The 12480-nt window shown below is 46.1% G+C and overlaps 1 protein-coding gene across 2 annotated transcripts in view; it reads right to left on the bottom strand.

Moving 5' to 3' along the window:
- Nucleotides 1–10684, bottom strand: part of CTNNA1 (catenin alpha 1) — a 121895-nt gene extending 111211 nt beyond the window's left edge. Inside the window, exon 1 of one of the 2 annotated variants that reach the window (XM_054217677.1) lies at nt 10566–10684. The gene's annotated coding sequence lies outside the window, so the exon portion shown is untranslated. Of the gene's footprint in view, nt 1–10541 lie in introns of both variants that reach the window. The other variant, XM_054217676.1, reaches the window with a different exon arrangement.
- Nucleotides 10685–12480: the final 1796 nt, after the last annotated feature.

The following is a 12480-nucleotide window of genomic DNA, read 5'->3' as shown; positions in this document are numbered from 1 at the left end:
GCTGAAGAGCTGCTACTCAAGGATATTTGGTATACGCGATGCTTTTCAAGGAGGATTTAATCAGGTTTGATTTAACCTATTTTTATTTAACACCAAGTGTACACAACTAAAAACAGATAGACATCCTCTTCTAACATAGCCTTCAACCTTAAATTTTGTCTGCTTAGCCACCAAATCTCTCCTCCACCATAAATGCCGTGAACGTACTACCTCCATAGAAATCCTTACTATTACAATTTCACCATCTGAAATATGAATACAAACTCAGATGTTGCGTCCACTATATTCTTTCATTATCAAAACATTTCTGTCATTTCAGTGTATTCAACTTTGCTACACATTTTTTCCACAGACTGTAGTAACCAGACAAGTAAAAAGAAGAAATTCCGGTTCAGATAGGCCTATTTCTCACCAGTACCATTCCAGATCCAGCTCTCATAATCTGTTTTCATGGTTTTTATTCTTTGTTGCTCTTGTGGAGGAGGCCTATAGAGCAGCATCTGAAACCACTCATCAGAAAGCCTTGAACAGCCAGTAACAAACAAATGCTTCTCTACTACTCCATTTGTTTAGTAAGTCTTTAGACCTTGCTACTGAGTTAAGAGATGCAACCTAATTTGGTGCCCCTACAAAAATCGATGAAGTTTATAACTCTGTTTGCTCTTCTACATGGTGTTATCTCCTGCCTGCTGCCTGGTTACCAGAGCCAGCAGCATGCCACACAGAGCCCGACACCTTTTCCCCTCTGGAAGCACAGCCCACCCTATTCCATGCACTGTCACACAAAAGCAGGCATGGGGCATGTCACCAGATTAAGATGCAACACACTTGTCAAAGGAGTATGTGCTGTTTCCTAACAGCTTCCCAACCGCTGTAGTACCGTGGATTCAAGTAACTTATTTTCATTCCCAAAGCAGGAATGCACTCTGTATCAACAGGTTTTCATGCCTTCCTTTTGGTCTAGCTGCCATTAGGAGGATGGAAGGCATGCTCTGCACAAGCAGCTTCATCGGGGTGTTCCCGGGACCACAGCAGTGATTTCACAACCACAAATAAACCCTGTTTTGGAGACGCCAGCGCTAACAACAGTCTCTTGCATTCATTTATGTACATGTTAAGCTCTGATCATTTTATTTTTGCCAGGATTGTTTTGCCTCAAAGGAGCTAGAAAGGAGGTGCACGGCAAGCCAAATCACAGCAAGCACGGGCAATTAGTGGCTTATTTATGTCACATTAAGGCTACAGTCCATGGATGACATCCTAAAAGAATGCAAGAACCAAACTCATGCTTATACCCATTTAACTGTCCAGATGGATATCCCGGTATGTCCTAACAAGCATCCAATTTATTTCTGCACAGTTTTCAAAACTCAAGCAGGATTCTAACTGCATAAAGAAAATTGATGGAATATCAAGACACTGCTAAAAAAAAAAAAAAAGCCACACACACACAAAAAAAAAAGAGACTCAGATACAAGTAAGATTAATTTTAACATTCTAGCTGCAAAACCTTGAATTTGGGAAAGGAAGAGGATGTGCCACTAAGCAGTAAGCTATTACTATTAATAATAAATCCTCTCATTTATCTGCATAATAATGGTGGTGCATTTTATGCTGAACACCAGCAACACTAACACCAGGAAAGGTAACTTCCAACTTCAGACCAGTAATCACCAGGTTTTTCCAACTGCTGTATTTTAGCTCTCTGATCTTTGGGTCAAGACTGCAACATTCTGGCCCTGCAGAAGGGCAACATACTTGCATTTTAAGCAGAAAGCAACAACTTCCAACTAACTTATCCCTGAAGCATGGTAACTTCAAACTCCCAAACCCCAGGCCCCTCTCAGCCACATTTCTCACATTTAAGCCTATATAAACAGCACTTTCCAACAGACCAAGAGGACTCAGCTTGGAGAGAGAGTAGACAGGTTTCACCTGGGATCTATCTGCTGGAGCACTTTGATTCAACTGAGAACCCTTCCAGCCTCACAGTGTCTATTCCCCACCCTTGAAGCAGAAAACTGTATAAAGCTTCCCTAAAATCACTAGGAAAGAATGGAAGAACAGCTTACCGTCACTCTCAGAACCACAGTATGCGTTTCAGACCCTAGGGACACATATAGTGAAGATATAACAACTAGGCTGTGGCTAGAGCACAACTCTTTTTGAACCCCAAGCTACACCAGCACAGGTTCCAATCACCAACCTGAAGCTAGCAATGAACACAAGAAGGGGCAACCTTTTAACGAATTAATTTTTGCCGCAAGTATTCCACAAATAAGAAAAAATTTATAATAGATTAGCCCACTTTATCAGTTGGCACAAGAATTTGCCACTGCTGCAAAATTCTTGCTTAGCTTGCAAAAAAACACTGATGGCTGGCAATAAAAGGAAAAGAAAACCTGGGTATTTTTGTTCTGATCTTCTTCAGCGCTCAATCTGCAATAAAAAGTGCCATTTAAGCTACAGAGTCAGAAATAACCAGAATCTGACCCTACTCAAACCGCATTTTCCTTCCTAAATTGATGTTGTTATGCAATACCCTTCAGTGCTTTTAGCCGACCACATCTTCTAAATCTAGACCTTCATTAACAATTTTAAAAGAGTCAGAAGTATACAAATACTGGAGCCGTTTGAGCTGACACGCATGTTTTGAAAAAATGAGACTCCTATAATTAGAGGTTTGATAAGAGACAATTTGCTTAAACATGGAGAATACGGACAGTCTTGTATTAACAGAGACTGAATACCATATTCTTTCTCAATTGCATGCCCAGCATATTAGCAACTAAAGACTATGTAACAAAAATTCATAGCGTTACAAGAGTGAAAAGAGTTTTCCACAGTTTTCAGCATTTGCAAAAGCTACTGAAAGAAGAGCAGCCACCGAAGAAAAGGAGAACATGAGCGTAAAGATTCTTCAAAGTAAAATGTTTTCCAAAGTTTCCAGGAAAAGTTGTTTAGAATTCTTTTTTCAGCCCTTCACTTTGATTCAGGAACACGGTCTGTCTTATGTAAAAATTACAAAGCAGTTATTTTTTCAAGAAAAAAAGAAAAAAGAAATAACAAAGCCCACAAATGATAAGGCCGAGAATTTCACTTTATGCTCACGGCAACCTTCAACAACATCTCTTAGCTATAAACAATGAATTAGTTTCACGGGAAGAAGAATTGCAACATCACTGCACGCCCCCAGACAACTCTCAACTTGCAGCTCCACCAACACATGCTGCGAGTTAAGAAGGGGGGGGGGGGGAAATCCCACAAAAACAAACCCCAGGAAGAAGAGCGAACATAAAATGTAACACACAAGTGTTGTTTGGATGAGTTAAGCACCTTCGAAATGACTGCAATTATCTGGAAGAAGATGTAAGGTAGGATGCTCTAACACACACCATCTCCTCTACCCACAAACTGTCAACAAGGTTGCAGACACTGAGAACACAGAAGGCACTGACTGAGGAGAACTTTGCAGCTTCTCCAGAAGAGCAAAGCAAGTAATAATAAAAACACACCGGTGCGATTAATTTTTGGATGCTTCCCAGAGTTACCTACAAAGCCATAACCACCTTCTGTCAAGTACACGCTCGCTAAGGCTTCACAGTGGCGTGCGAGAATCAGAGCTAACAACCATCCGCCTGGACAGGAATCCTTTCGAGTCACTGCCTTCGCGTATGGATGACCAATTAAAGCAACTCTTGTTCAAACAAAAAAAATAGTCACTGACGCACCCACATTTCATAAAAGCAACAGGAAGGAACCGGAAGGTTTGAGAGGAAGGAGTCATTGCTTGGCTGGTCTTGCTGGAAAAAAAAAAAATAAATATTTTAACCTAGTAACACAGCCATTTACTGACTGGAAACCAACTTATATTTGATTAAAGACACATTTTCTCTCTCTACCCCTTCTCTTCACCCCCAGGAACAGGAAACAAGACAAAGCTACCGAACAAAAACAGATGAGCTAAGAAATCCTGTTCAATTGGCTCTGCACCAGCACTTTGCCTCTGGTTCTGCTGAACACTGCGTCTTTCACCGATAACCATTGACTTTTCCCTAGGCCTGTGATAATATTCTGTTAAACATAATCAAATTGTCTTAACCAATTCCTGCAAACTAAGTAAAACAGCTTAAAACACCTGATGCTAAAGTATTGATGCATACAGACCACAAATTAATTTCTTTTTTCTTGAGGTTATAAGCTCTTAACCCTGCACAACTAACTTGCATCATTCTGGCTTGCTACAAATAAAGCTTCTAGCTTTTTTTTTTTTTTTTTTTTGCATCTTATGTCATTATTTTCCCCCCCCCTAATCCCAGCTAGGACAGGGGAAAAAACCCACCCACACTCTTGTATTGCACTCTTCACTGTAGCAGTACAAAATAAGAGTGTTGTGATTGAGTTGAGGACTCCACCAGCAGCAGAAGCGCAGTGGAGTAACAAATATGGGATATTTGAGGGAGGGATACGCTCACTCTCCTAAAAGCCTTCCACACATCTCTGCTTTCAGGATGCATTGTTTAATGTTAGTTAGGAAATGAGTTTCCAGCTGTAACGGCAGTGGTTTGTAATTAAACACATCTTCCAAAAAGTGGAAGTGGCAGTAACTACAAAGCCATACTCTGTACAGAAATTTAAACCACTCCAGAGCTTCTCATGCAGCCAAACCAGATCCTTGCTTTTTACCCTCTCAAAAAAATACATTGGGTCTTTCATTTTACTTGTACCTTGTGTGAAGCCTTTCAATTCTCAAGCAGGCTTCTAAATTTAAAAGGAATTAAGTCATTGAACTGAGCCCATTGAATAGAAGGAAGGGACAGACGGTCTGCACCTGCAGACAAGCCCGCCAGCATCCAAAGCCAAGCAGTGCTGCCACCAGCGCTGGGCACTGGCCACCGGCGCCTCTGGCCCAGTCTGCAGCACAGAAGTCAGACCAGGCTCAGACTCCTGGCTCAGTAAGCTCCTACGCTGCGGGAGCCTGGCACAGCACCTCGGGGAAGCAATGCTACTTGTCTGCCCTTTTCTCATTTATTGCTTGCCTGTTGCTTCCGCTTTTAGGAACAGCTTTATACACTGTCCCCACGCAAGAAAAAGGTGGGGGAAGAATACAGGGAAGGGAAGCCAAATGATTGTGGGGGTCAATAAAAATAAAGGTGGCAAGGGTCAAAAATTACAATCAGGGAACCAGAGGAGGACACCAGACACCGCCCAAAAGCATACGTCACTCCTCAAAGGCGACAGAGGATACTGCTCAGTGTGACAAGCAGTGGGAATGGGAATGACCCCTGGAGTTCCTGTCTTATTCCCTCCTTCTGGTGGTGTTAACAGCCAGCTTGGCCAAGGCCAGGCAAATGGCTTGTAATTTAGGGCCTCAGACAAGAGCTAGACTCATAAAAAGTCATTGGGACCAGTACAACAAAAACCTGACGACAGGGGTCATGGAGACAGGACGCCAGGCTGGGACCTCTCAGCTACATTAATCACATCACATCAAGTCCCCTGCTCATGGCCTCCAGTTCTTTGTTGTGACTTCCCATCCTTTAAATGAGTACATAATTTAAGATGCTTAGACTCTGAAACACCTGAACATCGGGTACTGGTTGAAATTAACTTTCTGGTAAGTTGCACGTGAAGTTTATATGGCACTTGTCACTTGCATAGGTGCCCACAGTCCAGCAGGAATTACCCAAAATCTTGAGCAACACCACTTGCTAGGTCTTTAAGTCATGCTAAAGGAAATGAGTTTTACAAGTACACGTTACAAGGACATACTTGCAAGAAAGTAGGTAAAAAAACAGGCAGCTTGTACATCTTGATTAGTTGCTGTACACAGAGAAACACCCACTTGCACCTTCTTGCTTCTCACTTAGCATACCACCAGTCTGTCCTCTGCTATTCAACAACGTCGTTTCTGAATTTGTTATTCTAGTCAATTAAAAAAAAAAACATTTACCCATCTACGGCTTCAGCTAAAGATCTCAAGAGCACTTTGCAAAGATGAATACTGACCTGCTCAGTGTTACACAGGTTAAACACCGTTTTATAGGCAAACAGCTCAGCCTTGTTTACATGAAAAATTAAACTGACCCTTTTGGCTATGTAAAGCTACATCACTAGCTCAGCCCTTGAGCAGACCATTTAAGTGAATCTTCTGGGCTGTACTTTTATCGTCCAGAAAAAAAGATGGAAAGAAGAATCCCCTCCTTAGAGCCTATAAAAGTACCTATAAAAGTACCCAGGAAAATGCAGTGAATGAAAATCCTCTGAACCCTTGGGGGACTGGGAAACATGGTGGAAGGGGGAAAAAAATCATGCATGCCATCAAGGCCACATCATCCTGACAGCAGTAATTCTGATTGACTTCTTATTAACTGAAAATAAGCAAATTTAGTATTTACCTAAATGCTCTCTGATCTTTTGCTGAATAACAGCAGGGACAGAAGCGTCTGGCCTATGCTCTCTCCTCATTTCCTTCAGTTAATCTCCAGGAAAAGAAAAATTAAAAAAAAAAAAAACCCCAAAGCAAAACTTTTTCTCCTGATCCTTCGTCAGCTATCCACAAGCTCACTAGTTTCAGTCTCTTTCTTAGAGTAGCTGTTGAAGGCTACTCCAGAACAAGGTACACTCATGGGCCTACAGCCTCCTCTAACAGCTCATTTGCTCCCTGACATCAGCTCCACACAGAAATTCTTCTGAAGTATATACAGTCGTACACATCTGTTCTAGAACAGCACACAGGCAGCTTAGAAAACCACATGTTGTTTGGCAAAAAGGCACACCATGAGCTTAAGTTGTATCTCGTGTTATCAACAGCGAAATCCTACCTGCCACACTGCCGCTAGCTCCTTAGCTTATTTGCTCTCAACGTCCTCGGTGCCCTGGAAACACCACGGGAGTTTAACTCACTCTTAGATTGTAACATCAACACTCCTCCCTCCCTGTGTCAGTCAGTGTATTAAAACAGATCTACTGGGGAACCGACTGGCACCCAGCTTGGTCTCATGTTCTCAGCACTGCTCTACTCTCTACCTTGGTAACTGTTACCCCTTTAACTATAGCTGGCCTCAAATTTGCTTTTTCCATCCATAGATGCCTGAACTTAAAGCCTTTCAAAAGAAATTCTCATGAGTCTAAATGATTAATCAAGTAGATGTCTTTTGCAAGTTAGAAAAATTGTAACAGAAAGGAAAGTCAATAGACTGGGGAAGAATTTCCCTTTGCAAACTGCATTAGTTTAGATCTGTGTATTTAATAGTTTCTATCACTTTATAAAGCACGGGGAAAAAAAGGTTACTCCTCTCTGATTCCACCAGAGCTATTTATAAACACATGTCAAAGACTAGCTGATGTTTTCTGTAGTACATCTAGGACTAACAAACAAAAATATGTAACCGTGTTTAGAGAAAAGGTAGCTGGCTCTTTAAATAAAAAAAAAAGTCAAAGAGGAACTATGAATCATATTTAAGTATCAGATTTGCCAATACAAGTGCCTATACCAACCCACTGCACACCAGAAACCAGAGTCAACACCCATTCTCACCCTGACTGGAAGATAACGAGTCTCAGGCATTCAAGGAGAAAGATCCCACTTACAGTTGCAGTGACTGCGTTCCTCCTGCGATTCCTTTACCTCAACAAATCTATTTGCACCCAGCTCTGCTTTGAGGCACAGCAGGTCACTCTCAATGCTCGTCTTTCCAGTGTAGCTCCTCCAGGAAGGGTGCTGGTATACAGTTTTGTGTGTAGGCTCTATTTTAAGCCTCATATGCTAGATTAAAATAGTATGAAGTTAAAAGTAGTAATTATCAAACATCTGCACTTTCTCTAAAGCTGCAGCTCTGTTTAACCAACGCACAAGCTATAAACTCACTGAATAGAGCTATTCCAGATTAGCTATAAAACTAAATTAGGGTGAATTCCCAGAGAAGCAAAGGATCCAAAACCTCAAGGTTATATACATTAAAGTTCCACAGCACAAGAATTTGAGTGATTTCCAGTTAAGGCAGCACAACAGTAGAAAATAACAACAGGCATTCATCACCATGTTGGATGACTGTCTCAATATGGCACTGTCCTCGCAAAACAACACTCAATCCTCTCTTACTCATCACGTTTCCTTGATGTCCAGCAAAGCCAAGAGATGCCAGTAAAACTGAATACAGCAAGTCCTTTAACAGAAATATCATGGCCACGGAGGTACTCACTCTAGAGTAGCCTTACTATCCGCTGACGATGAGTGGACTGGTTTTGCCGCTACAAATTTTTGTGAGCTAAACTAATTCTCTGCATGAGAAAGGTAATTGAGAAATCAAATAGTAACAGCAGATACAATTTCAAGGCAGGGCTGAAGTCCCACTAAAGTGTATTTCCAGCTCAAACATTTCTACTAATGTGGATTCCTTTGCAAGACCAGTTTCTTGATCTTACAGCTGCAAAAGGAAGATATTCGTGCTGCTGAAAAAAAAAACCAACCCACAAATTACTTTTTATTACATCTTTCAAGTAACTTTATCAGACCAATAGAAGCCCTATGAAGAAGCTGCACATTAACAGCTGCCATTACATATGTCAGCATAGAAATGCTGATGCTTCACAAAGCTTGAAAATTTATTGTGAGGTAAATATTTACGTTGGGATTTTATTTGGTATTTTAAATCATCGGTTTGGGCATGGGATTTCTAATCCCTGCCTGCTGTGCTCCCCCCTGCCACCTTGCATAAACTTTTAATCTCTGATGCAGAGGCCTATTATTAGAGCTGGCTGAAAAAAAAAAAAAAAAAAGGCAAAGACTGGAGGCATGTTGTTTATTATGGAAAAGGTTAGGGCAAAGCATTTTAAAAACAAAAACTAGTAAACCTTTGTCTGTTTCTCCTGAGAAAAGCCAAAAAAACATCTCCTTGATATTTTAAAAACTGTTTCTTGGTAAATAAAAAACAGTTAGTGGCCCAACATAAAATTATGCCCTTTTTAAACAAAAAGTTTCAATTCAGCAGGAAGAAACAAGTCCTACTAAACATTTAATGTGGCCTTAGCACCCCAAGACAGACCACAGGGTACCTAAAAGACCGCACAGTAAAGTAAACCGGGCTTTCACCTCCATTTAAACACAAACCTGCCTACAAACCAACCCAGGAGCTGAAAAAACAAAACCAAAACAAACCACACCACAGCCTTTAGCTGGGATTGAAAGTACCCGAAGGCCGGTGCAGCCAGCAGGACTGAGGACGTGCATTAGCACAACTGTGCAGCTAACAGAGCCTCTCCCACCTCCCCCCGCTTCCCCACTCATAGTTGGGGGGGGGAGGGGGGGGCGTTGTGCGTGAAATGCAGGAAATAAATAACTCAAGTGCCGAGAATACCTTTCACACAACCCCCATCTCAAAAAACAAAGGAAAAAAAAAAAGGGGGGGGGGGAAGAGGGGGAAGGGCAGCAAAGAGCTCCCAGACTAGTTCAATACAGATAACCCAGACATGCCTTGACTCATAACTCGAGAGCTGGAATGAGGACAGGGTGATGGAGGCTCATACCCCAGGCTGGGCGAGTGAGCGATCGATGGCCCTCGCCAGCAGACAGCCGTCGCCTCCTGGGCAGGGCAGGCGGGCCGGGAAGCGTCCCTTGACCACAGCCAATTCTTCGCTCAACATAAGCGTGCCGCACACTTTCCTGCAAGCTTTCAGGCTGAAAGATTTCACAAGGTTTGAAGTGGAGTGAGCAGTGAATAAAAACCAGCTGATACACGCTGCCCAGCGACCCGGGACCACAGGGACGAGGGTCGCGCATAAACCGGCGGCTGAGAGTTGAGGTCTCTCCCTACTTTTCGGCTGTAAAAAAAAAAGTAGCACGAAACTTCTTGCCAGCGAAGGAGAAGCCTTACTGCGTACGAGCAGATTAGAGGTGGGTGTCGAAAAACGTGGCAAGAGCCAAGGCGAGGGGGCTGTTCCCAGAGAAGAGAGGCTGGTTTGCGTACCGAAACCACCGACTGGGGCGAGAGGGAAGACGGGAGAAGATCCGGGGGGGGGGGGGGGGGGGGGGGAGCCGAAAGGAGGAGCCGGCCCACCCCAGGGCCGAGCCCGGCTCCGTGCGGCCGGGCGGGCAGCCCTGCCCGGGCCCACCGCCGGGGAGCGGCCCCGGTTGGGCGGGGAGGAGCCTCTCCCCACAGTCCCCGGCGCCACCACAAACTTCTCCAGCAACCGGGCTCCTCCGCCGCTTTTCCCACCGAAAAAAAAAACCAACTCTCATCGACCCAAAACACAGCGCGCCCCCCCACCACCCCCGCCCCGGCCGCCACCTCCCCACACCGGCCTGGCCCAGCGCGGCCTCCCAGCGCGACCAGCCCAAGGCCCGGGCCCACGCCCCACAAGCGGCGGCGCGGCCCGCTCCTCTCTCCTCTCCGCCAGGCCGGGCCGGGCCGGGCCGCGCTCCGCTCCCCTCACAGAGAACGGGCGGCCGGCAGGGCCCAGCCCGCCTCACCGCCCAAAACTTTCCAACTCGGAGAAACGGGGCGGCGCAGCCGCAGCCTAAAACCCCTCCACAACTTTACCGGGAAGCAAGGGGATCGCCTCACCGCCTCCTCTCGCTCCGCTCCGGCCCCCGGCCGCTTTGTCTCTCCTCCCTCCCGGCGCCGCTCCCGTCCCGCTGAGGAAACCGGCTCTTCCGGGCGCCTCCCCGCCCCGCGCGCCCCGGCCCGGCCCGGCCGCTCTTCCCGGCACCGCCCGCCGCGCCGCCCCCGGCCCGCCGCCGCCGCAGGTGAGGCCGGGCCCTCACGGGGTCCCCTGAGCGCCCCCGCCCTCAGCTCCGGCCCCCCAGGGCGGGGGGAACACCGGGGCTTTTGGGGTAGAATCAAAAAAAAATGTTAGGAACGGTGAGATTCTGGAGCGGCTCCAGAGAAGGGCAATGGAGCTGGTGAGGGATCTGGAGCACAAGTCCTGTGAGGAGCGGCTGAGGGAGCTGGGGGTGTTCAGCCTGGAGAAAAGGGGGCTGAGGGGAGACCTCCTCACTCTCTACAGCTCCCTGAAAGGAGGGGGTAGCCACGGGGGGTCATAGAATCATAGAACAGTTTGGGTTAGAAGGGACCTTAAGGACCACCCAGTGCCACCCCCTGCCCTGGGCAGGGACACCTCCCACCAGCCCAGGTTGCTCCAAGCCCCGTCCAACCTGGCCTTGAACCCCTCCAGGGATGGGGCAGCCACAGCTTCTCTGGGCAACCTGGGCCAGGGGCTCACCACCCTCACAGCAAACAATTTCTTCCTCACATCTCATCTAAATCTCCCCTCTTCCAGTTTAAAACCGTTCCCCCTCATCCCATGGCTCCCCTCCCTGATCCAGAGTCCCTCCCCAGCTTTCCTGGAGCCCCTTTAGGGACTGGAAGGGGCTCCAAGGTCTCCCTGGAGCCTTCTCTTCTCCAGGCTGAACCCCCCCAGCTCTCTCAGCCTGTCCCCACAGCAGAGGGGCTCCAGCCCTCCCAGCATCTCCGGGGCCTCCTCTGGCCCCGCTCCAACAGGGTTGGTCTCTTCACCCAAGGAACAGGCAATAGGACAAGAGGAAATGGCATCAAGTTATGCCAGGGGAAGTTTAGATTGCATATTAGGAGAAATTTCTTCACTGAAAGGGTTATCAAGCATTGGAACAGGCTGCCCAGGGAAGCAGTTGAATTGCCATGCCTGAAGGTATTTAAAAGATGGGTAGACTTGGTGGGACATGGTTTAGTGGTGGGTTTGGCAGTGCTGGGTTGATGGTTGGACTCAATGATCCGAAAGGTCCCTCCCAACCTTGACGATTCCATGATTCTATAACCTGGCTTCATCTACCTGAGGTAGTGCAGGACATGAAAGGTCTGTGCAGAAGTGGGGGGGTGACAGATGCTGGGTTTTGAATCACACAGAATCACAGAATTGAAGGAGATGGAGGAAAAGTTACAGCTGGGTTTCTCTTGGATTTTGTAAACCGGTGTTTTGTTTTGAAAACCTGAAGCATATAAACCTTCTTGAAAAGTGTTGCTTTTAGGAAAAGTCTTGTTTCCATGCACATGTCTCTAGTGGATGCTTTTGGAGGGAGAGCCACCCTGCAGGAAGACCTGGATAGGCTGGAAGTGTGGATTTACAAGAGCCTTATGGAGTTCAACAAGGACAAGTGTAAGGTCTTGCACCAGGGAAAATATAATCCAGGAGTACAGCACAGGCTGGGATCTACCCAGCTGGGGAGAAGCTTTGTGGAAAGAGACCTGGGTGTCCTGGTGGACAACTACCTCAGTATGAGTGAACTGTGGTCTGCTGCAGCAAAGAAAGCCAACGGGATGCTGGGCTGCATCAACAAGGGCATCACCAGCGGAGACAAAGAAGTCATTATTCCACTCTACTCGGTGCTTGTCAGGCCGCACCTGGAGCACTGTGTTCAGTTTTGGTCCCTGCTATGAGACTACAGACTGGAGAGGGTCCAGAGAAAGGCCACCAAGATGATCCAAACACTGGGAAGCCTGTCGT

This window comes from Rissa tridactyla, chromosome 11 (genome assembly GCF_028500815.1).
Source record: "Rissa tridactyla isolate bRisTri1 chromosome 11, bRisTri1.patW.cur.20221130, whole genome shotgun sequence".
Classification (NCBI taxonomy): domain Eukaryota; kingdom Metazoa; phylum Chordata; class Aves; order Charadriiformes; family Laridae; genus Rissa; species Rissa tridactyla.
This window is presented reverse-complemented; position numbering and strand designations above follow the sequence as displayed.